At 48.6% G+C, this 24,681-nt stretch overlaps 1 protein-coding gene across 2 annotated transcripts in view; it reads left to right on the forward strand.

The window, feature by feature from the left end:
* The window catches only part of STON2 (stonin 2), a 991,146-nt gene that overhangs the window by 48,611 nt on the left and 917,854 nt on the right, over positions 1 to 24,681 (forward strand). For both annotated transcript variants that reach the window (XM_069637853.1, XM_069637852.1), the window contains exon 2: positions 14,855 to 14,902. The gene's annotated coding sequence lies outside the window, so the exon portion shown is untranslated. The remainder of the gene's footprint in view (positions 1 to 14,854; positions 14,903 to 24,681) is intronic.

Raw genomic sequence — 24,681 nt, forward strand, 5'->3', positions numbered from 1 at the left:
TACAAGGCAAACCCAGAAAAGAGATATCAGTGTTGCACATCACTCTCTCAGGTAACATTTGTCTGCGGGCACATATTGCCATTTCTTTCTACCAGGCTCCATGACTAAAACCACTTGATCTTTGCCTGATGCAATGACATCTGCGGGCACTGGTGGGCCACTTGGCTTTTCCACCCACACCTTTGCACCCGGTACCATACTGTCTGAAGAGCCAAAACCGCGATCCCCACGGGTAGTTAACACTGTAGGAGGCTCCCCCTTCTTAATCATGGCCAACTTAACAGGAATAATGATCAATTGGGCCACTCGATCACCCTTGTGGATCGATAACAATTGGTCCCCACTATTCATCAGAATGAATTTAATCTCGCCTTGGTAATCAGCATCAATCACCCCTCCCAACACTTGAACTCCTTTTAATGCTAGGCCAGATCTAGGGGCAATCCATCCCATATGCTCTGGGGGAATTTGTACTCCAATCCCTGTTTCAATTACAACTATCCCTCTCGGGTCTAATCTGATTTCTTCATGGGAATGCAAGTCTACCCCTGCTGACTCTGGAGTTGCTTGATGGGGAGCTAAAGAACCTGGAGTAATTTCCCAGTACAATAGTGTTTCTCTAACTGAATTTGGTTGAACCTGTAAAGTAGGAGTCATTAGTCGCATCAAAGGCGTTCCATGCTCTTTCACAGGTCTATTGTTTAATACTTGCACCGCATCAAACACACGATCACGCCAGCCTGCCAAATTGCTGTCTCCAGATTTATGTAACTGTTCTTTCAATAACCCATTCATTTGTTCAATTAACCATGAAGCAGCTGGGTAATATGGTACGTGATACAACCACTCAATGCTCTTTTCCTGACAAAACTCCTGGATTAAATTGCCTTTGAAATGTGACCCATTGTCACTTTGAATCTGCAAAGGCACTCCATAATGTAGTATGATCTGATCTAACAACTTGATGAGTTTCAGTTGTGTTGCACGTTTGCACGGCAAAACCATCAAATATCCTGAGTATTTATCCACAATAGTGCATGCATACTGACAACCTCTACTGATTGGCATGGGACCTATATAATCAATCTGCCAAATTTGACCTGGTCATTTTGCTCTTCGCAATGTACCCCTAACAATCTGAGGGATAGGTCTATGCAGTTGGTGTTGGCACACTGGACATTGCAAAATCATCGTTTTCACTACTTCTAAAGGAAGACTGATTCCTCGAGCTTGTGCCCACCTGATAGTAGCCTTTTCTCCAAGGTGCCCACATTTCTGATGGGCCCATTTGGCCAAATCCTCCAAATCGTCTTCCTGAGCCTGTGCATCCACAGATGAAATCTTGATGTGTCTTCGTCTGCAACAGAATTAAACCAACGTTCTAATGAGTCTGTGGCACAATGTGCGTCCACATGATATACAGTGACTTCACTTTGTGATAACATTTCTGCAATATCTTGCCACAGTTCTTTTCCCCACAACTCTTTTGAATGAATCTTCCACCCATTCTTTCGCCAAGTTGGCAACCACACTGCCAATCCATTCGCCACTGACCACGAATCTGTGTACACATAACATTGACCAGGGGCCTCTTGTTTCAATGGTAAACTGCGTAAAGCTCTGCAAACTGGCTGCTCTTCCCTTTCCCTGTTGTTGTCAACATCTTTTTTGTCTTGGGATTGTACGACACTGCTTTCCAGTACCGCTCAGTTCCCACATATCGAGCTGAACTATCCGTGAACCAAGCATGCTCTGTTTGCTCCACGGTCAAATCGCTGTAAGGTACTCCCCATTTCACGGGAGACTCACGTTTTTCAGGCACTTCCGATGGTATGTAATCTGAGGGCGGTATGCTGCTACTTGCTCATGTAGTTTTGCTACTCTACCCTTTCCTGATTTGGCTCTGTCTTGAATATACCATTTCCATTTAATTATGCTGGCTTCTTGAGCATGTCCTATTCTATACGTTTTAGGAGAGCTCAGTACCCATTGCATGATTGGTATTTCTGGTCTCATTAATACATCATGGCCCACCGGCATTTGCTCTGTATCAACAAGAGCCCAATAACATGCCAGCAATTGCTTCTCCAACGGAGTCTGTGAGTTACCAGCATTGGGCAACTTACGACTCCAAAACCTCAATGGCACACGTTTCCTGTCTTGTTTCTGCCACACACTCCAGTTAGCATAATTGTCTTGTACAGACACATTTAATTCCACTTCGCCTTCCTTCAATGGCCATAAATCAAGCACCTGCTGCACGGTGTCTTTCGCCAGCTAAAAGGCTTTTTGCTGCTCATCCCCCCACTGAAACTCATATTTCTTTCGTGTCACCTTGTAGAGGGGGACCAATATCTGCCCTAAATGGGGAATGTGCTGTCTCCAAAACCCAAACAGCCCTATAAACTACTGAGCTTGATTTTTGTTCATTGGAGTGGTGAATTCAAGTATTTTCTGTCAGGCTTTTTGCACCATTTCTCGATGCCCATGATGCCACTGAATCCCTAGGAATATCACTGTTTCAGCTGGACCTTGAACTTTATTCGGGTTAATCTCCCACCCTTCCTTCTTCAATCCTTCCATAATGACATCTAACTGACTTTGCACACTGTGCTCATCCTTGCCCTGAATCAAAATATCATCAATGTAATGAGAGATTTGTATGTCAGGTTTACACGGTATCATGTCTAAGTGCTCTGCCACCAGCCGGTGACAGATAGTCGGACTGTGTATGTACCCAATAGGTACCCTCGTGAAAGTGTACTGCTGTCCACTCCATGAAAATGCAAACTGCTCTTGACACTGTTCAGCAATTGCCACAGAGAAAAATGCATTGGCTAAATCGATCACTGCATACCAAGTCCCCTCAAACTTTTGGACATTCTCAATCAAGCTAATGGCATCTGGGACAGCGGGCAGTAAGGGAGGAGTGTTTTTATTCAACTCCCTGTAATCCACCGTCATCCTCCACGACCCATCTCCCTTTTTAATAGGCCAGAGAGGATTGTTCCATGCGGTGGTAATAGGGTGTAATACACCCGCCTCCACGTACTCTTTGATGGTGTCTGAAATTTCCTTATGCCCCCCAGGAATGCGGTGTTGTTTCATTGCTACCCGCTTGGTTGCCACCGGTACTTGCACTGGGGGCATCTTCAATTTGCCTATGGTAATGGGTGTACAGATCAATGCACTCACCCCAAACTGGTACGTTTTACCGCCAAGTCCCAAGGTTAACCCTTCCAAAATGTCAAAGCCAATTATATATTCAGGTAAGCGGGACAATCAACACTTGGTATTTCTGCCTATTCAAATTGCCTATTTTCATCTCCACTTTCGTTTGTACTGCGGGGGTCTCCTTTCCCCCTAGACCTGTAATAGTAAACTGTTTGCCTTTAAATCGTGTTGGATTGGCATTAATCAAAGAGGCCTCCGCCCCAGTGTCTATCAATGCTCGCACCCCTTGTGTATTTCCTGGCCCCCAAAAAATCTTAACATCAACATGGGGCCGCCTATCAACTTTTATGCGGGCAGACGCTGCCGGAGCTTGGCCGAAGCCCTAGTCAAACTTCGAATGAGTGTGACTCGACTCCGCCTCTAACATTGCACTCACCACCTTTCTCAAATCAGCGTATGTTGGCTGGTACGGGGAAGGTGTCCCCATAGACCCTTCGTCTGGTTCTTCCGCATGGGAGCAGAAGGTGAGGTGTCCCCCTGTGGCGTGGTGACTACCTGTTTCTTAACCAGTTTATAGCGCTCTTTGGCTGCAAGTCCTCTTTTTTGTATAATTCATACATTACTCTGGTTTCAATGCCATCAATTTCTTCGTGTGGCACACCATCTTTTAACAAAGCCAAAAACCTGTCTTTTCGGGACACTCGGGAGTCTCTGCTATCTTGCCGCCTGCCTTCGGTTCTTCTCTCACTACGCCCCTCTCTCTCCCGTGGCTTGTTATCTTTCTTATCCCACTCCCCTAAATCTGCAAGCTGCCGAATGGCATCCGCTACCTCATCAGTAGCTTTGCCCGTCATACCTACGAGCAAAGTCAAAATGACACTTTTGTATGCAGGTGGCGCGGTTCTGATCACCATGTTTCGAGTTGAAACTGAGAGCGGCACGGCTCCCATGTGATCAGCAGCATCTATGTGAATAGCCTCTTTCATAGCATGCTCTCTGACTTTTTGAATTGCTTCTCTCAGCGTATACCACTTAGTTTCTTCGCTAGGCCAATCTGTGGTAATGGGGTATTTACGGTTACATGCTTGGGCTACCAGGTGCAACAAAGACACCTGAGTATCTTGACCATTTGTGTCAGGGGGCGGTCCTGCCCTTAAGACCTCCTGTACATTGGTGTCAATTGACAGGGGTAAAAAACACGGTGAATCCGTAGAATCTACCAACAACCCTGCAGCACCCCCATCTAGCAATCTCACCATCCATGTCAATAAAGCTTCCCCTGATTTCTGCCTCAAATGGGTAATAATTTCCCCAACCTCCTGCTGTGTGTAATTCTCCAGCGTGGTTAAATCCACCATTCCGCCAGCAGGATTCTGCGGGTGGGGTCTGGCTCACTGTCTTCTAACGGGCTTAGCCACCCACTTTTTTCTGTTTCACTTCCATTTTGGGGTCAGACTCATTTGCGGAACTACTTTCTAGACTGGTTGAATCAAAAATATCACCATCCCACTTATCCGGATCCCAGTCCACACCAGTGGTAGCGATTACAGTTGCCACCTTTCTTTTGTTGACCCCTCCCCGTCTTTTCCTATACTTATACCGGGCTACGCTGACTGCTGCCCTCTCGGCCACAGCCTGATATGTGTCAGCCTTATCTTTAAACAGTTTCATTTGAATCTGCTGCATTAACGCAGTCTGCCATTCTGCAGCCAGCTCTCTCTCTAATTGCAAAACCTCATTTTCCATTTCCACCTTCATTTGATGTATTTTCCTATAAGCATGCCAAAGAACCCAACCTCGCCTACCTAATGCCGCACATTCTCTGCCATGTTCTACTGGAACTTGTTGCAAGCATGCCATTACATCAGATGGATCGGGTTCTCCCAATCCTTGATCCCATGTTTCACTTAGACCTGCACCACATGTCCACGCCTGGGCCAATTTATCATATGGACTCTTAGTCCAGCCTGGAATAACAACATCAGAACATTCACCGCCAGCGGTAACGCTCTTTTTCCTTAACAAACTAGTCATTATGGCAAACAAAACAATACCTTTTCGTATCTATATATTTCTTCTCTCCACACTGCAATCACTCCCACAGGCAAGCACACACCGGCAATGGAAAAAAAACTTCACTACCCAAAAACGTACACTTGCAAGACAACCGAATCCTATCTACGTTCAAACAGATTCTTGAATACTCGGAACAACTCATCACAAGTATCCTGTTTGTGACGCCAAAAATGTATTGCTCTCTCCAGAGTGCACGGAAAAACATAAATCATCAATGCAATTATAGAGCCAATACTTTGAACGCAGAAAGACTCAATAACTCGCAACCACACACTCTTAGAAGATAATCAGAACTTACACGGCTATTTATTCAAAGCTTAGAAGTAACCAGTGATAACATAGAAATAACTCACAGCAGTAACATAGACATAAATCACAGAAGAAGCAAAGAATGCAAAAGGAAATACATCACCGTGAGCGTAACTGGATTCCTCATCTCGCCCAGAAGCGGCTGGAAGACCCCGGGAACAGCCAGGCCGAGAGCACCACAGCTCACAGGAGTGCCGGACGTAAGTGTCCTCCTCCGGCTGAAGTCTCACCTGACCACCTCCGGGTTTCCGCATATATACACACTCCGCAAAGGGGTGGCAGTTCTCAAACCTTCTGGAAATGGCACTTGCGCAGTTGATGAGCAGCCGTCGGTTGCCAGCAGGGTCAATCGAGAGCTACCCTCAAGGAGCAGAGTGCCTACCTCCTCTAAAAACACGCTCCGTGGAGAACAGTAACAAACCATAACAAAGTTAGCTTTCCCAGCAGAAATGTCCTTGACCGCATACCAGGTTTGGAAAGCATGTTTTCCTCAGCACCGTGAATCTAACACTCAGCAAAATGTGTGCAGCTTTTCACTGCGGCATGAAGTAAATATCCATCATGGCTCTGAGCGCTCCCAGAATACACTGCGCACCAGCGCCATTTTAGTTCAAGCATAACAATAGGGGACCTGGCGAACTTCTCAAGCTTTCCCAACGCACTTTCGAGGAAGATATCCCGTGCTGTATTTGGGGCATATATCGTCGCCACCGTGAGGGGGTGTTCCTTGCCCTCCAGAGAAACCGCCAAAAACCTTGGTTGGTCGTCTGTCACTTCCCCAGTGATATGTAGCTCCAGCCCGTCTCTAAGGGCCAGTAGAACCCCTGCTTTCTTTTTGGATTGAGTCACTTGTAATGACCTGGAGTATCCCCAAATCTTGACCCTTCCCCGATCAGCTGTTCGAATATGGGTCTCTTAGAGCGTGATGATGTCCGGCCATTCGCGCCTAATTAAGCGCTCTACTTTCTTGCGTTTAATCAATGAGTTTAGACCATTTACATTGAGGGAGAAGATCCTCAATACTCGTTGGCTAGGCATAGTGGATCAAGTGAAAATATTATAGCTCCTGAGGTACCCTGCTTATTATCCGGGCCTCCTCCCTTTGGCTCCCCTTTTCTGGTTGAGGCGTAGAACCCTTTGCTTTGCTTCTGGTGCACTGGCTCTCCCAAATCCCCCTCCCCCATTCCGACCCCCCCTTCCCTCTGGCAGTATGGGACCACTGGCGTCAGCCCCCCTCGAATCAGAACCTCGAGAGTCGCCCCATCGAATGCCCCCCAACTGTTCCAATGCGGGATCTCCCAATCCCATTCCAAGATGTGAGTCTCTGTCCCGTTCCCCCCCACGAGCTTTGCGGACGTTGCTGCTAGACCTGACCTTGCCAATCAATTTTCCCTGATTCAGTGCCCTCCCCAGGCATCTTTTCCCTGCTCCATTAGCTAAGCCACGTGCGGATCCTCGGTCCCCGTGAGGGGCCATTCATTACTGCGATTCCTGTCCGTTCCTTGGTGACGGGCCCTTCAGGAGCGGTTGGTTGTCGTTTTTCCTCGACTTCTTAGACCAGGCCGTGGACCATTCCCACTCTCTACGGGCGGCTCTCTGGGATGGAGGCGAGGTCGATGGTGGCAGGGCTTCCTCTTCCACCTCCAACAAGGTGAGACCCTGTTCACATGTGGTAATCTTCTTAGGTTTTCCACGCCATTCAAAGGCCAGGCCAAACGGATGCAGCCATCTATAGCGAATGCCTTGAGCTCTTAAGTGGGAAAGTACTGGCCCCATTCTTCGTTGTTTGCTTAATGTTGCTTGCGCCAGATCCTGATACAGCGGTATCTCTGCTTCATTATACGTGAGTCAGCCAGCCTTCCGTGCTGCTGAAAGGATTCACTACTTCACTGCGTAGCTGTGCATTGCCACCAGGATATCTCTTGGTCTAGCGCCTGGCTCTGTTTGTTTGGGACCCACTCTGTATATCCTATCGAAGACAATGTCCTCCTTCCCCAGCGCTTCCATGAGGTGTGCAAAAATGCCCTTCACAGTTTGGGGGAGGTCTTGGTCCAGGGTGTTCTCCGGAAGGGCCTTAATACGAATGTTCAAGTGCCTAGCCCTGCTTTCTAAGTCTTCCACCTGGAGCTCCAGGTTATGCGTGGCTGTCGCCAATGTATCCAGGAGAGAGTCGATCTTCCTTGCGTCCTCGGCTATGTCCTGAATCGCCCTCTCATTTGTGTCCACCCTTTCCTCTATCTTACTGATGTCCCTTTTGATCTCCTGGAGGCCTTCTGCCAGGTCCTCTCTGAGGGCCTCCACTTGCTTTTGACCCGGAGTGGTGATCTTTTCAACTATATCAGCCAGAAGGAGTTTCAGTGCTGCTTGAGTGACGGGTTGTTCCGGAGCTTCCAGATCCGCCGGGGGATCCCCTGTGGGCCACTCATTAGGGCATGTTGCCTGGGTGTCCTCTATGTCCTTGGCCCATATCTTGGTCAAAGCATTCTCCTGGAGCCTCCTCAAGGGTCTTTGGAGGGATTGCAGGTCCTTAGCTTTGTTCTTGGACATGGTGCCGGTTGTTCAGAGTACTGTGGGCGGTGTTTGGAGATCCAGGGCTCCCTAGCGAGGGTTGTCCTCCCGGGGGAGAGGGCGCAGGTCCGACCGGCCCCCCACTGAAGGGCAGCCCTCTACAGTCCACGGCACTAGGTGGGTATGGATGGGCTTCAATTTAGGGGTCACTTCGTAGAGGTTGATGGTCAGGATAATCCTCTGAGTTCTGCTGTGCTCCCGCGACACAGAGAGGGCCCCGGCGTAGTGTTGATCTGCTCTGAGTGCCGTAGCGCCGGGGTTATGTGGGCACCTCTCTACAGTCCACGGCACTAGGTGAGTATGGATGGGCTTAAATTTGGGGGTCACTTCGTGGAAGCTGATAGTCAGGATAATCCTCTGCGTTCTGCTGCGCTCCACCAATACAGTGAGGGCCCCGGCGTAGTGTTGATCTTCTCTGAGTGCCGTTGCGCCGAGGTTATGTGGGTCGGCGTGGAGTGTCCAAAAAGAGAAGAGGGGGAATGCTATCCTTTCCCTTTAGGTAAATGGCCATGGCCATTCCTGTGCAGGACAAATGCATCCACGGAAGCGGGGGGATCTCAGAGAGGGGGGGCGCCGCTGGCCTTCCATGCCTCTCCCTTCCCCTTCTATGGTGCCTACTGAGGTTCTGGATGTCGGGCGCCTAACAGTTCTAGCCCCAGGTGAGGGTATTCAATGGAGGGGCACTCTGTGGGGGCTCTTCTGGGAGGTGGGTCCTGTGGGTACTGGTGGGGATGGGCACAGGGAGCGGGGCTTCCACTCTCCCCCCACCAGGGAGCAGGTCGTACCTTATCATGAGGATCCTTGGGGGGGAGCAGTGTGGTGTCCTCTGGTTCTCCGCTGGGCTCTGCTCCGGTTCCACAACGCACCTCGCCCGGGTCACACAGCCTCCCTCTGCCGGGCCCGGTGTAGTCCTCAGTTGTCGTCTTACCAGAGGGAGCGGGACACCGTGGAGCGGGCCGTTCTCCTCCGGGGCTGAGATTTGCATGGGGTGCTCCCTCCAGTGCCGGCTGCTCCTCTTTCCCCACGACTAGTATGGGCAGACTGTCCGCTGGGCAGCACCGGTCCCCAGTCCTCCGCTGGAGATGTCAGGGCGTGTCCCCCAGCCCCTCCTCTAGATGAAGGCAGGGAGCCGGAGAGGTGGAGAAGGGACGCTTTGGGGGTCCCAGCTCGCGCCATGGGTCCCCGAGGCTGCGGTCTGCTGTGCTCCTCCAGAGGCGTGATTCCCCGCCTCCTCTGTCGTTTGTTGGGTGCCAAGGCAGGCGCCGCTCGCGGGCCCAGGAGTCCGACTCCTCTGACCCTCTCTGGGCCGCTTGTCTCCAACACCTGCTTCCCAAAATGCAGCAGCCAAACTTGGTCAGCTCCTGCTCCCTTGCCCCCGGCGGGACCTCCCGCCTTCGATTACAGTCGCCTGGGGAGGGCTTCAGCGGTCAGGACGTAGGATTGTGGGGTCCCGGGATTGGCAGCTCGGTGGCCGCGGTGTTCACAGCATCGCGGGCATCTGGGAATGCCTAAATATGATTCTTTTTGTAATTTGTTTGGGAAGTAGAAGTCGGGCACCTGCTGCATTGTGTACTCTTTGGAGTTGATTTACGTAGCCAGGTTGTAGGCCCAAGTAGATGGTTGCTATAGTCCCGGTGGATGTAGACTATGCTATCAACTGCCAGGAAAGGTTTGGAAGTGAAGGAGAATTTACGTCTGACAAGTGTACGTTGGAAAAACCATGAGCTCTGAGCTCTCTTGGGCAGTAAGCAGTCGATAATGAAGCTTCGGTCATAGACAGATTTGACAGGGGGGTGGCTGACACTTTCACTCCAAAGGTGGGATCCTTCTCTGAAGAGCAGACTTTGTCTTCCAGGGATTTGGCTTTAGCTAGTTGGATCCTATGCAGGACTTTACAGTCTGAAGGCAAGACACAAGACGTTATGGGTGTTAGTGGTATGCATGACTGCTGTAGGTGAGAGGTATACAACAGGCATGGGAGGCGATCAGTAGAAGAACACAGACTGCTCCGTTAATAATTCAGGAGCTTATTTCTAGGTATTGTGGCCACTCTGTGGCTCGTATTAACCACAGTTCTTTTGTTGTATCCCCAATGTGTGACTTTATTCCAAAGGATATTTGGTCACTGCTTTCTTTTTTGCACCGTGTATAGGGTGGTAGTAATATATTCCATCACTAAAAAATAGTTTAGAGAGACCGCTTTGACCTTGTATATAGTATCATGTGATTAATCAATCAAGTTTACATGAAACATTTCATCTGAGCTAAAAAGTTCGCTCTTCCTGTTGTGGTTCCTCATTTTCTGTCTCTCGATTCCTCTTCATGCTCCCGTATTCTCTTTCTATTGTGATCTGCTTCCTTCTCTTGCCCCCCCCCCTCACCACCTCCACAGTGCTCTAAAACTGTGATTGGGGTGGCAAGAGCGTTGTCAATGCAACAGACACAACATAGCATTTGGACAGTTTTGCTGTGAATTTAAATGCTTTAAGGAACACATTACTCACCACAAAGTCTCTGTGTATTCACTTCTCAGAGTCGTGGTTTGCAAATTACTAGCCATCCGAGGCAGCCAGTGAATAATAGTGTGGTATTGTTGTCATTTTTAAATATAACTAACATTTTACAGGCTGGACACACAGCCTAATCCTAAATACAACCCTATCTTTGGAGAAGGGAATAATATGCTTTAACCCCTTAAGTGCTATGGGGGAGTATGTTCGCCCTGAATTCCCATAAGAAATCATTGTAGGCTCCACCCACTCTTGCACTTTTTATGGTGTCCTTAAGCATTCCCCCCAATAGCAAAGTGATGAGCAATGCTTATCGAACCTCTACATCTAGAAAAGCAAGATCCCTAGCTTTGTGATCTGTGGCTTTTGGCATCCTTATACTGAGTCACATCCAAGAGTGAGGCCATCCATGGCTGCTTTATCCTACCTAGGGCTCTTTTCTCAATTTGCATGCTGCTAATGATAGAAATTTACAAAACTAGATCTTGATTGCCACCTGTGAATCTGTGCACTTTTTCCTTCTGTGTGTTTTCATGAAGTTTCTATCTTAATGTAAATGATCGTGTATAATGCGATAATGGCATTTCGGCAATTCTTATTAGCAACTGGAAGGGAGGGGTCAGGAGACCTGCCTGTTACGTCCCGCCGTGCACATCATTCCAGAAGACGGGCTTGTTTTTTAAAAGCTACGCGCAAACCTGTTTTCCTTCCTTATGGTGTGCGGCGCTTCATTCCCCCGTTCCTTTTACAATGGAGATTGCGTCAGGGATCGAACAAATTACGAGTACCGTGATGCTCCACTGCACTATCATGTGTCCTGCGCCTCCAATCACCATGCTCTGACGTTTTGCTTTCACTTTCGGGTGAAAGCAGTCTTTTCATTCGGCTCGCTGCTTCTGATTGAAGTTGCTGGCGCCTTTGAAGTTTCGTCTTCGTCCTTTCTTGTAAATCTGGATTTCTTGACCTTTGCCTGCCTAACGGACCGTCTTGTCTGCTGCTTTGTACTTTACTGCCAGGTTAGTGTACCAGGACCTGTATCTTGTTCTCACGGACTGCCTTGCCTCACGATTCTGTACTTCTGCCGCCCGCACGTTAACAGGACCCTTTCCAGCCTTCTTTGAGTGATTCACCTAACATTTATCACAGCTATTTTTTGCCTGTAAAAAAGAAGGAAAGTGCCCGTGCATTTCGAATTTTTCTCCCTTTTGCAAGCCTTGTCACTGCGGTTGCTTATAAGTTTTCCATTCACACCACACCTGCCTTCTGTCATTACACTGGCCCTTGCTACTAGCCCCGAACAGCACATCTAACAGGATCTCAAACTACCTTTGTGGAACTTACCATCTGGGAATTTACCATCTGGGATTCATTGACATTTCTATCACTTCTGATCTATTGGACATTGTGGATTGCGTTTACCTTTCTTCAACAAGTGCACAGGGGGACGCTGCGCAGAGTGTGCACCAACCCGGACCTAGTGCGCTCCTCGTGCCGTTCGGGTTAGAACCCTCACTAACATTCCCGTTTATTATTTTATACTGCTGTTATTGTTCACCTTGGATTGATCCCAACTCTACTAGTGGTAAGGAGTGTTTCTTTCCTATTCCAACCCATTGTCATAGTTCCTTGAATAGTCTTGACAGTGATATTGTCTTTAGGTAGGAAAATCCATCCCCGGTCTGCAATCATAAAACTCATCTCTTCTTCTTTATTTTTACAGCTGGTAAAATCGTGGCGGTGTGTTATCCCCGCTCTTTTGGGTGATCGGGCTCTTGTACTGTTTTAATCAGTAGAGGGTCATATCATTTTAAAGATCTATACCCTCACAGAGAGGAGGCTCGGTTGGAGGCCCCATCCGAGCTCTTCAATCAAACCCCGTGAATACCAGTCCTGGTCACCTCCTTATCCTCATCCTAGTTGGTGAGTAACACTGCCAGCCAATAAAGAAGGTCGACATACCAAAAACCGGCAAACCACTGAGGGATCCTGCGAACTACTGCCCTATCAGCCTGCTATCTGTATTATCAAAGCTCCTGGAGAAGGTCCTCCTCGCTCGACTCGGTCCTCGGAAAGAAATCCATTAGCAAAGGAACAGTTTGAATTTTCGAAAGGAACATGCAACAGCCCACCAGCTGCTGAGAGTGGTGAACACCAACAGCCACGGATTCAACATCAACAAGTCCACGGGAATCGTCTTCTTGGATGTTGCCAAAGCATTTGTCCGAGTCCGGCTCAAGGGACTGCTGCACAAGATGATCAGCCTGAGATCTCTACATTACCTGGTGAAGATGATTGCAAGCTACATGGGAGACCGTACCTTCCATGTTGCCATGCGGCTGAGATGTCCTCATCACTTCCCATCCGTGCAGGCGTGCCACAGGCATCGAACCTCAGACCCTTCCTGTTCAACATCTTCACCAAGGACATCCCGACAGATCTCCACAAGATCGACCTGGCTCTGTATGTGGACGATGTTGCAATCATCTCCCAGTCATTCAGCAAAAAGGAAGTGGCGAAGAACCTGCAAGCGTCATTGGATATCATCTCGATGTGGTACAGCGATTGGCAGATAGAACTCAACACCAGCAAGACAACTGCCATGCTGTTCACCAGAAAGAAGGTCAAGGAGCACCTGCACATCAGTCTCAATGGGGATACCATCAAGTGGGAGGGCAGCAGCTGCTACCTCCTTGTGACCCTGGACAGCAAACTCACTAGGGAAGCCATATCGGGAATACTCAGCAGAAGGCAACAGGATAGATGGCAGCGCTGTACCCACTCCTGAAGACCAAGTCCATGCCCCTCCGGACAGAAATCAACATCTGCAAGGCGATCATCAGACCTACCCTGACGTATGCATCCCCAGCATGAATGACCTGTCATGAGTGACACCAGAAGAGTCTTCTGATAGTCCAAAACAAGGCCCATCGTATATCGTCTGGAGATCCAATCTTCACAAGGATAGCTGATCTTCACAGAGAACTGGACATCGAGATGTTGGATGAACATCTAGCGAAGCTGAGTAAGAACTTCTGCCAATGAGTGGCTCAGAACCCGAACCTTCTGATCAGAAGACTCACTGCCCCCACTGCAAACCCTTTCAACTGCTACCCGCGACCCATCACGGCGAAGACCCAGTGAAACCAGCCCTACTGACAAGTCCACACAGACCAAGAAGAATACAAACCCACGACTACACACTCAACCTGAGAAGATGGAGAGTAATGAGGCTCAAGCCTCAGTATCCAAAAATCAGTGCTGATGGATAAAAATCTATCGGCAAGAAGAAGACAGACAGCTATACCGCATGGTATTGCCAGCATCCAAAGCCTCCTCAGAAGCGGGAGGCCGCAATCTTCCCTGCTGGGCAAGTAAACTCCACCATTGCAGGTGCCCCATTTCCCATCTCCCTCACAATTTCCACCTACCCCACCCACTTCCCTCCTTACACTAACCCCGGCTTCACTTACCTGCAGCCACCTCGCCTCTCACCTCTCTGGGCCCGGAACACTTGCTTTTCCGGACCTTCCCCTCTGCTGCAGTGGCCGCTATCGAAAAAGAGAAGGTACCTGAAGTTCCCTTCTCCCTACGTCCATGGCAGACATTTTGTAATGTCGTTTTTTTAAAGTGGATTAACAGCGACCGTGCCGGGGTGCAAATAGCAATAAACCACTACATGGGTGGGCATTACCTCTCAGGTAATGGTCCAGGGCCCATGCTAGGAGCCCTGTAACTCGTGCCCGAGGCCATTACCTGATTCATAATGCCATCTTTGGGGTTTATTGCTTCAAAATAATTTATATCTTTCAGACTAATTAATCAATAAAGGTGAAAACAAATAATGATGCTTATTCACAGGGCCTTAGCATGCAGAGTTTGAAACGGCCCTTGTGCTCATGTTCAACCTTCCATGGTGGGGCAAGAACGGTCATTATTCCTAATATACTTAGAGTAACATAATTATCCTGAGCAACACCCTGGCCTATGTGTTGCAGGAGTGCTTTGCAATACTAATGTTACAGGACCACCTGGAGCATTGTGTCCAGCCCCTTGCTATGGTGATGCCATGATCACTGTAGGACTTTGATATAGCTTGTAGAAAAGTTTTTTTTAGAAAGCCTTGTATTGTTGCTCTTCAGACTACCTTCCATGTTATGTTTTTTTTTTATTACTGTTACACTTTCCTAATAAATAATCTGATATTTTGTCTTTTCTAGTAATTAAAGGAACTGCATTGCTGTGATAATATGGGAGTTACCACAGAGGTAAGTAGCATTTTCTTTTTAAACCATTTCTTCTCGAGGTCGTGCATTTATCCCTCAATATACACGCTTTGTTTTCACTAAATCCCTTATATTTTAGTAGGACTTAATCATGTCTGCTCTCGGCTTTTTTTTTTCTTAAGGGCAAACATTTCTTGTGTCTTCAGTCTTCATACCTCAACCCTGTGGACCGTTAGCTTGTTGTATTATTATCCTCCTTATTTTGTGAAGTTTGTCCTAAGCGTCTTTTTATATGTTTTCGTGGAATTGATTGGTTAAACATTAGCTGAAGTATTTTATACACTAGTTGTTTAATCGACTCTCTATTTAGGAGGGAGGATGCCCAGGTGCTGGACCTGTTTTTCTTTTTGTATTCCTATCCTATGCACGGTGGGCATGGCCTGCTTATTTCAAGATGGACGATTGAGTTTCCGGTGTACAGTGATTTGCATATGGTTGGTCCTCTTCTGCATGGAACACATGTGCTAAAGAATCGGCATGGCCAGTTGTTGAGAACCATTTTCATCCATTGCTGCAGAGTTTTGTAAGAATCTACATTGGTGGTAATACCGCCGAAATTGCCTTTGTGTTGTGGAAAGGTGGTGGATTTACCCTTAGCTCTTAGCTGGAGGTGAATCTACCACCTCTCTGCCATGCTTGTAGGTGGGCAGAGCGGTAATGTGGTGGTAACAGTATTACCACCGCTTTGTTACTGCACCACCCAACTTATGATGAGGCCCAATGTTCGTTACAGTACAGTTCTTTTGGTGTGATATGCATATTTGGATGAAAGTAAAAATAGAGACTACATGGAGGAACAGACGGATAAATACATGCTCCATACTCTAATATCTATGTAAATCAAGCTGTATATGTAGCCCTGTGTGTTTAGGTATATGGTATTAGAAATCTAACTGGTCTTGGGGGTGAACGCTCCACCCCCCAAATATAAAAATAAATCAATTCGTTTTTTTGGCCAAAAATATCAAGCACAAAACTCAGCCAAAAAAACCCACTGGCGATCTAAGAACATAGAAACCTCCTGCTCCTTCTCCCTGCCCTGGGCTTCACTAGCTCCTCTGGCACTGTGATTCCTACCACCTCCCCTTGTCTTCCACTCCCATGTCCTGACGTGATCAAATCAGCGTCATTGAACCTCCTCCTGATATTACCACCTCCTCTCTTGCCCCTCCTGTCTACTCGCCTCCCATGATGTTGCCAGCTTCTGCTTCACCCTCTTAGCTCTCATCACCTCCTCCTGTTCTCTACTGCTGCCACTTCTCCACTCTTTCGTTGCTCCAGTCTCTGCTTCTTATCGCATCACTCTCCAGTCTTCACCAAACACAAACTCCCTGCTCTTGGTACCCACACTGAGCAACTGAGGCACAGTGCTTTTGTACTGTGATCCCTCCTACTCCTGGGTGGGCCTTTCAGTGATGGTCTGCACCCATGGCTTGTAATTCGGGTGAGGGGTGGTATTGGTTGTATCCTGGAATGCTCCTGGGATTGCTTTGGGCTCCCGGGGTTAAGCCAAGATTATAACTGGCCTGCACGCCATTGTGTGTTATTTGTTCAGCCCTTAGCCTTCCCGGTGCTGCCTGTGCTGAGCTGGAGTCTCCTGTGCGTCCAGCATGTGAATCAGATCCTGGAAACACTGGGTAAGCTTGGTAAACACTTTGTTTCAGCATTTACAGAGTGCATGTGGTGAAATGGAAACATTGTATCCCTGGTGTGACAATCTCTTGCCAGGTAGCAGTGCTTCTGTAACTTTGCTTACCCTGATCAGCTCTAAGCATTCTGTAAGCAGAGGATTGGTAGCATTGTGGCCACAGTGCTTCAGTGTTGAAATGAGCTCCTTGATCTATAGTGTCAAGCTGAAACTGTATTTATATACAGGCTATCAAGGACATTATTTTCCTTAAAGAGAAAGTTGTCTGTTTTACATGTTGACGCTTTGGGTCTTCTCTAAAGTAGCTATAGGCACTAGGCAGGGCTGCCTTATCATTGCCCGGCAAGGTCCCACAAGAAATGTGGGCAAGGTTAGGCCTTTAAGAGCTTTCCTGCAATAACTGAGTGATTGATGGAACAGGAGGTGCCTGAGTACCCAGGACTATCCTGCAGCAACTGCTCTCCAAACATACACTTTGAATACTGTCTTTCGCCTTGCCTCTAACGCCAACCCCACTCCCCCTATCCCATCTCTTTCCCTCTTGTCCTCTTCACCTCCTCAAACATAACTCTTACATTTTGGGGTTCTCTGTGACAGGGACCTGAAACACTACCACTTCATCATGGCTACTACCACCGCAACCAGGCTTTATTTTCTAAATGTTGGACAAATCCACCCACGCCTCCCTCATCAAAAACACGTATCCCCACTCTTGAGCTGTGTAAACTGGACTATGATGTGAGCCTACCTATTGGTCTACTTCTCTACCCATTTGGTTCCCTCATCAAACCCCTAATCTTTGCAACGTGCACCGTTTTCATCTTATGCAGATCCTCCCCCACCTCTATCTACGGGCACCATGCTGTATAGCTCCATGCAAAATTGCGAGTGGTCTACAAACACATGAATGGACTTGCCTACCATTACCTTATGGCATGCATCTCACTGTATTGTCCCCTCAAACTCTGTGTACCTCCTCTCTTCACAACCGTTCATTCTCACACCCCTGTGGCCCCTCCTGAATTCACTCTTTTTCTCTACTTGCCCCACTCTACTGAAATGCTCTCTCCCTGGCCATCAAAACTATTTCTTCATTGGAACCCTTCGAAAACAAGGCCCAAACTCCAGGTGCAATGAAAGGAGCTCCCCAAACTCCCACGCAGTCCTGTCCAACCTTTCCTGCACCCTGCCTTTAGGACTACAAGCTCTTAATGTTAAAAATATTGTAATGTCCTCCAGGCCTTGTCCCTGTATGTCATTCAATCCAGCAATGCTCTTATCTAAAGACACCTTACACTATGACTGCCTCTGCTCTCTGTCATTGCCTATTGTGTAAGTCATTTCTGTTCGAAAAGATCTCCTGTTCGAAAATAAATATTTAAAAAAAATACATTTATAGCCAACCTTTGGCTGCATGAGTGCATGAAGTGGTTGACGAGCCAGCCCTAGAAAGATCTGCCAGCCATACATAGTGGAAGGTCCAGGGGCTCAGGACTACTGGTGTTTGGAATACAACAAAATAAATTGTGAGGTGGGCTACTAGATTGTTCTAATAATTAGTGATAAATGTAACCAGGCGTCCACCTATGCCGGTGATTGTAGAGCACTCGTGTTGGTGGATGGTGAATTGTATAGTACAATCGCTTGTTTCTATGCCCCATCTGATGAAGAAGCTTGCAAGACTTCGAAAGCTAATGCAATTACCATCTCAGCAGAATATCTCCTGTTAGACCAATAAAAGGTATAAAAAGTTGGATTGTGTTTGATTTAACCCAAAGGTTTTTTTGATTTTTTAAACCTGTACGCTTTGCTAGTATTTACCGTCAAAGTAGAGAAATTAACCCCCCCCCATCGCATTCTAATTAATCTCTCCCTACACACCAAGTGAAAATAAAGTTGTATAATGTTGGCCTTTGCATTAACTTTTCAAAAGATGTTGGGCCTCATTACGAGTTTGGTGATATATCGGTGGTAAATCTGGCCAAATACCACCAAAATGAATTACTGTTACCGTCACTCGGTCCGGTGGTATTACCGCTGGATTACAAGTGGTGGTGGCGATGTAAATCCCCATTTCTTTTGAGTCAATAGGACTGAATGGGGTATTTTGGGCAGAATTACTCTGGCGGTAATTCCACCTTGGTAATTCTGCAGAAAATGGGCAGGAATTCAGCAGATTTACCTTCGGCTCATAGCTGGAGATGAACCCTGCAACCTTCCACCCAATGGGCGTGTGGTAATGCAGCAGTATACTGTAATACCGCTGCATTTAACCCCCACCGCCCAACTCATAATGAGGCCCTTATCCCCTCCGATGATAATACATACAAAAAGTCAAATAAATAGCACATTGCTTGAGGTGACAAAGCCCCTTCTTTTTCTGCCTTTGTGAGTTAAGTGTCTCGGCATAAGAAATCAGCACTTTGTAGAGCGGCATGGGAGAGCGTGTGTGTGCGCGGGCGCGCCAGCCCTGGGGTAGAACTGTCTGCTTTATCCACGTGATACTTTTTGAAGCAGTTGATGACGTTCGGGGAAAAAAAAAAAAGGACTCATGATGAAACCGAGGCACGTGGGGAGTTTAAACCGAGATGTTGAAGCAGCCTGGATCAGGGCGTGGTGCTTTGGCCTGAAGAAGCCATGAATCTATGGAGAATGGCCTGCGATTCAAGAATGTTGTTTTTCCAAACAGCCTCAGTGTTCTGGTGATAACGAATGTCCTGATATACATGTACTATAGCTTGTTATAGAAATGATCCCTGTCAGACAGACTCTCTGTAGCAAAGAGCTCATTGCAGCCATTCATTGAGTGATTTCAGCGCAATTACAACCACAGGCAAATGGAGTTGGGAATCTCCACATATTTGCTACTTTGAAGATAACGGGGTATTTGCCAACTCTTTGATAGTCATTACTCTCAGTCGTTCCACTGACAGCTGGACAGAGTGCACCAAGTCTGTGATTGCTCATTTCTGACAGCTGCTTGTGTTTGCTTCTAAAAGTTTGGATGATGACATTATGCGGAGCTATTGCAGTCATTAAATACAAGCGTGGATTTCCACTCGGACAATAAAATATTGATATCTGGGCTGACGCCTCGATCCCGGTGCAAAACTCTTCTAGAAGACTGCAGTGGGACAGTGTTGTGTACATTGATGGAGAAAATGCAACACTCCACCTGTGTCCTCAGGCTGGCGTGCCTGTTACCTGATCTTCCCCCCCTCAACCATCAGTTTGCCTTTGCCCATAGGTCTCATAAAACCAGTGACCCCATATTGCCTATTCCACTGCCCTCAGTAGCCCTCAAACTTGTGCCCACCACGGTAGTGGTTCGTGCTTCAGCTCCTTAGTTTAGCCATGGCAAGTCATGGTTTTCATAACCCTACCATTGTGTTCCCCACTAGACCTTCACCCTGTCTGCCACTCGTGCCTATTGCATACTAAGCTTGTGGCAATGAACTCCACCCTGCATGTATTCTGCATACCCATAAGCCCTCTATACAAGCACCATCATTGGACCCCTTGCAGGCCTATCAGTACAGATTGATTGACAGGGGTGCTTGAGGTCCTCATCTGGCCTGTGCCCAAGCCTTCACCCGAGTCTGCTCCTACTCAGTGGGCCTCAGTACGAGTCCGCCGGTCTGGAATCCATTGTTTCAGTTAAGACCGTGACACAGTTACCACGTCTGCAAACATGCGGAAATAAGGTGCGATTACGGTTGCTCGCACCAGACCATTGCGGAAATGGTGTCACTGCCGTAATGCAAACACCCACGGATACGGATGCACCGTGAAACATGGCAGCGGTATATCTGTATCCGCATCCGCGTCACAGATACCGAAATACCGGATCCGGAAACACTGTCACCGCGAAAACCGTAAAGAGAGCGGCAGCCATTACTTAAACCACAATCCACTGCCATCCTCTGCAACCACAGGACCTACTTCCACAGGGACTTGCTCCACAGGAAAAAGAAGAGGGCATCACGCATACCAGCCACACGCCAGCGGAAACCCGGCTTCAGCGAGCCACAATTAACAGTGCTGGTTGAGCACATCGTTGACAAGGCCCCAATGCTGTTCAGTATCGACCAAAGGCGCAGCACACAGCAGCAGCGCAGAGATCTGGGCAGAAGCAGCACAGAATTGCACCACAGTTGGCGTGACAGTGCACACAGTCAAAGATTGCCACAAGCGATGCGACGATCTGCGGCTGCGTGTGCGCAACCTAATTTCAGCACACCGCCAGCACAGCACCAGCACAGGAGGGGTACCTGCTACACCCCTGAGGCTCCAGACATGGGAGGCGAGGTGCAGTAGTGTCCTGCACCTCGAATGGATTGAGGGCGTAGGCGGAGCAGAGTTCGGAGCCAGCCCACCTGGCGATGCTGGTAAGTTCACAGAGTGGAACGTCATGAGTGTGAGTGTTGGAACGCCCTCCCCCCATCCGGGCTTAGAGGCACCCAACGCATCCACCAATGACCCACACCACACACCACACGCACAAGTGACAGAAACCCCAGGACAGGCAGACAGCCTTGAACTGTGTGCAAGCTGAGATCCACACACCTGAGTGCATCACCCATCAAATGTGTGTACATGCAAGTGAACCAGTTATGAGGAGTGCGTTGCATGTGATCGACCCATTCACATCCTGTCAAACAACTAACAGCATACCCTGCATTCCCCCACAGGCACATCATCCGACAGTGAAACTGCACAACAGCTTACACCCAGTGGCACTGCACGTAGCTGTTGTTCCCGGACATCAAAGGATTGATTGATTGATATTGATTGATATTTTATTTCTATCGCGCTCTTACACAAGTGTTTCAGAGCGCGACAAGGCAAGGGAGGGGAACAGGGGAGAACAAAACAGCGATCTTACTAGGCCCAGGGACATTGAGAACGCGCAAGTGCATGGGAGATGGGGAGGGGAAAAGTGCATGGAAGGAGGGAGAAGTGGAAAGTGTGAAGCAGAGGAGAAACAGATAAATAACAATAAATAAATAAGGCAACACACAGTGGTAATGCAGCCAGCAATTTGCAAGTGCTACGTTTAAGGCAGCAGACAGAGGTAGGTCTGATAAGTGCAGGAAGAAAAAGGGGGGGGCTGTATGGGTACAGTTACAGACCCCAGTGCAAGGGGTGGCCTGAAGGCAGTGCGGGAGGGTGGCAGGGTGAGCAGGTACCTGGGCCTGAAGGACAGAGGGTGGTCAGGTGCACAGTGCCAAGAGAGAACAGATCAGCAGGGGAGAGGGGGAGCGAAGGAAGAAGAAAAGAGGAAGGTCTTGGGGTGCTTCCGGAACCGGAGATGGTTCTCCTCAAGTTTTAGAGTGGCAGGGAGGCTGTTCCAGAGGGAGGCCCCAGCTGAAGACAGAGATCTACCCCCAGCTTGTTTCTTTGAAAAACAACTGACCCTGAGGGAGTTGGAGGTAGAGGAGCGAAGAGCTCGAGAGGGGAGGTATTTGCGGAGGGGTAGCTGAAGGTATTTTGGACCCAGGCCCCAGAAAGCCTTATGGACAATGCAGAGGGTTTTGAATTTAATCCTTGCATCCACTAGGAGCCAGTGGAGAGATTTCAGAGCTGGAGAGATACGATCCCAGGGCTTGAGGCCAAGGACAAGTCTCGCAGTCCTGTTCTGGATTAGTTGCAGAGGGCGGAGAGTAGAGGCAGGTAGATTTAGAAAGAGGCTGTTACAATAGTCCAAGCTAGAGAGAACCAGAGCTTCGGATACCATGAGCCTCTGGGGGAAGGAGAGGAAAGGCAGAGTACCTCTGAGAAGGTGCAGTCGGAAATGTGACTTTTTAGAGATCTCTGAGATGTGGGCGGAGAAGGAAAGGGTGGAGTCAAAGATGACCCCGAGGTTCTTAGCCTCGCAGGTGGGGGTAAGAGGAGGGCCAAGGGAGGCCGGCCAGAGAGTGAGGGGAAAGGATGGTGAAGGTGTGCCGATGAGGAGGATCTCCGTCTTGCTGGCATTCAGACAAAGATCATTGTCGGAACACCAATCTTGAATAGCAGTTAGGCCATCAGAGATGAGAGAGGGAGAGGAGGTGACAGAGCGCAGCCTGAAAATGAGTTGAGTGTCGTCAGCGTAGCACTGGAAATTTGAGCAGAAAGTGGCAATGTAGTGGGTGAGAGTTGCCAGGTATTGGTTGAAAAGCCAGGGCGAGAGGTTAGACCCCTGGGGAATACCACGGGTAGAGAGGAAGATAGATGAAAATGAAGGACCCAAGTTGGACCTGGGAGGGTCGATCTGAGAGGAAAGAGGTCAGCCAGGCCAGAGCCTGATCAGTGATACCCAGGTATTCACGGAGACGGTTGAGCAGGATGGTATGGTTGATCGTGTCGAAGGCAGAAGAGAGATCGAGGAGGTGAGGACGGAAGGAATGTTAGAGTCAAGGTTGGAGAGCAGATCTTCACGGATGTTCAGGAGAGCAGTTTCTGTGCTTCTGGCAGCTCTGAAGCCAAACTGGTGGTCATGGAGACAGCCAACAGAATTGGAATGAAGGTTAAGCTGAGAGATGGCCAACTTTTCCAGGAGTTTGCCAAGAAAGTGAGTAATGGAAATTGGGCAATAGTTAGCTGGACAAGAAGGGTCAGCTGTGGGTTTCTTGAGAAGAGGATGCAAAAAGGAGTGCTTCAGGGGGGAGGGGAAGGATCCCGAGGCAAAGGAGTGGTTGCAAAAATCAGCAAGGGCCGGAGCAAGGGTGTCAGTATGGTCCTTGATGGTTTTAGAGGAACAGGGATGAACCTTTTTTGACAATGCTTTCATAAATCGGACTTGTCTGGCGACCTCGTCAGGGGTGAAAAGAGGAAAGGACGAGAAGGATGGTGGCAGGGTGGCTAAAGGAGGGTCAGCAAGCACAGATGGAGAGGAGAGGTGTGGGGGGAGAAGGTGGACAGGATGTCCTGGTTTTTTTTAATGAAGTGAGAGGCAAGGGCATTTCAAAGAGCCTGGGAGGCAACAGGAGGGGTAGAGACTGCAGCAGGGTTGGCCAGCTCCTTGCAGATTTTAAAGAGTTCGGCCGAGTTGTTAGATGCCGCAGAGACACGAGTTTGAATGTGGACTCTCTTCTTGGTGAGGACAGAGAGTCGGTATTGCCTTTGTAGCAGGCGACAGGCCAGTTTGTCAGAGGATGAACGGGAAGTCCTCCATTTCCTCTCAGCTGCCCTACGCTTACGTTTAAGTGTAGCTAGGTCAGAGTCATACCAGGAATTGCACTTGGCTTTGGACTTCAAACGGATCCTTATGACAGGGGCAAGAGCATCAAGCGTATTAGAAATTGAAGAGTAAAGCAGAGACAGGGCTGCGTCAGGATGTGAGACAGCCAAAGGTGGAGGGGGGGAGAGAAAGTGGCGACAAAAGCCTCAACTGACACACGCTTCATGGGCCGGATGTCTGAGAAGGTAGGTGGCAGTGTTGGGGTAGGCTTGGCTTGGGGGGAAGAGAGGGAGAGATGAGATGAGAGGAGGGAGTGATCGCTCCAGGAGATAGGAGTGGTCAGAGGGATGGAGAGGGGGAGGTCAGAGGAGATCAAGACATTGAGTGTGTGCCCTGCAGAGTGAGTCGGGCCAGACGGGAGGATGGACAGGGAGAGGGAGTCGCAGAGGTCACGGAAGAGTACAGAGGAGGAGCAAGGAGAGTCTAAATGTATATTTAGGTCACTGAGGAGGAGGAGTTGAGTGGTAGAGGCCAGGAGGGAGGAGGAGAGGTCTGCCCAATCAGAGAAAAATTAGGTGATTTGACCAGGAGGCCGGTAGATGGTAACCACAGTAAGAGAATGGGTAGGCGAGAGCGAAAGCCTACGGACAAGGCATTCAAAAGAGGAGTAGGTCTGAGTGGGAATGATAGAGGCAGGAATCCGCTCAGAAAAGATCAGGGCTACCCCCCCACCGGACCGGGAGGATCTGGGTGCTGAGAGGATCTTGTAGCCATCAGGGAGGAGATGTCAAAACTTGTGACAGAGCTGGCCGTGAACCATGTCTCAGTAAGATCAAGGACATCAAGGCCTAGTTCTTCAAGGAGGTGGCAGATGTCAGAAGAGTGTTTGACGGCAGAGCGAGAGTTGAGAGTGGAAATATGAAGAAGGTTGCCAGCCTTAAAGACTTTCCG

Source organism: Ambystoma mexicanum, chromosome 14 (genome assembly GCF_040938575.1).
Source record: "Ambystoma mexicanum isolate Mex_15411 chromosome 14, UKY_AmexF1_1, whole genome shotgun sequence".
Classification (NCBI taxonomy): Eukaryota; Metazoa; Chordata; class Amphibia; order Caudata; family Ambystomatidae; genus Ambystoma; species Ambystoma mexicanum.